Below are 1461 nucleotides of genomic sequence, written 5' to 3' on the forward strand. Positions count from 1 at the left end.
CCTCCAAAATAGTTTCTTTTTTAACTAATAAATCTCTTCTGTTTCCTCTTTCCAGTTTTTCTCTCTCCATTCATGTTAAACATTATATTAATTTCATTTCCGTATCACAGAAAATGTGTTTGTTTTTATGTCAGTGTTCACAGCAAAAGATACCAGTTAAAGTATTGCCAGCACAAACAGGACAAACAGAGACTCATGGACATGGATAATAGACTAGTGGTTACCAGAGGGTAGTGGGGAGGAGGGAGTGGGGAGGGGAGAGTTAGATGGGGTAAAAGGGGTCAAATATGTGGTGACAGAAAGAAATCTAACCATGAGAGGTAAACACATATATATTTATGTTATGCCTTCCTGTTAAAATGTACAGCTGAAACTTACCAGATTTCATTAACCAATTAAATTAATTAATTAATTTAAAAAAAAAAAAGTATTGCCAGCACACTAGCAACCTGGCAACTAAAATTTTCTCTAGATAATTTTTCAGCATTTTTTACCTAGCAATTTGCTACATTCTAAGAGGGTTGCAAATTAGATAAAATTTTAAACTAGCAATTTTACCAGTTTTTAAGAACAAAATATATTTTGGTTAAAAATCTTTCAATCTAGAACACACACACATACACACATTCTTTTGGAACAAAAATGCTTCAAGCTTAGCTGACTTAATCATGGAACTAATGTCTGTCTATGCCTGCTTGAATTGATTTATTGATTCTTATAATATTTGCTATTAAAAAGACCTATGATGAGTTTGATTAGAAAATGATTGTTTTCAAACTAGCTGTTAAATGTTAGAGAAAGTAGCGCTAAAATTTTCTCATAATTATATATTTTAATTCTTTCCAATTTTAATGTTTTAAATATCAGAGATTCATTTTCAATTCCAACCAAATATTTAGTAAAACAAGGAAATATAGTTTTTATAAAGCTTAGTTTAGGAAGCTCTGATATAAATTTCTGTTATAAATTTCTTCATTAGGTATTCAATTCTGATTATAGGACCATTAGTCACAAGATTACATTCTTACCTTGTAAGCAGGACAGATTAAGATGATAAAGTTTCCTCCTGCTCAGAGTGGGAGAGGGTTGAATTTTATGTTGTGCTGTTTTTTTGTTTGTTTTGTTATAGGCTTTGTCACAGGAATTAGGTTTTAGAATTGTATGGCCTCATATACCCCTTAAAAGATAATACTAAACTGTATAGCTTTGACCTTTACCATGTTTTGTAATTCCTCTCTATGATCATTCTGATCCTTCCTTTTACATGCTCAGAAGTCAATGAGAAGACAAAAGCAGACACAGAAGAAAATGCTATTTGTAACTGATAATTGGCCCTAAGCCATCAACCCGTGCTTGTCTTTCCCAAGGTATTCTGTGCTTTTTGAATCTGGTTCATCATCCTTGAAAACAAAATAAGTATTGGAATAAAAACAAAATGTCCTAAATCAATAAATGGAAAAA

The sequence above is a fragment of the Pteropus vampyrus genome, unplaced genomic scaffold (genome assembly GCF_000151845.1).
Source record: "Pteropus vampyrus isolate Shadow unplaced genomic scaffold, Pvam_2.0 Scaffold3, whole genome shotgun sequence".
Taxonomy (NCBI): domain Eukaryota; kingdom Metazoa; phylum Chordata; class Mammalia; order Chiroptera; family Pteropodidae; genus Pteropus; species Pteropus vampyrus.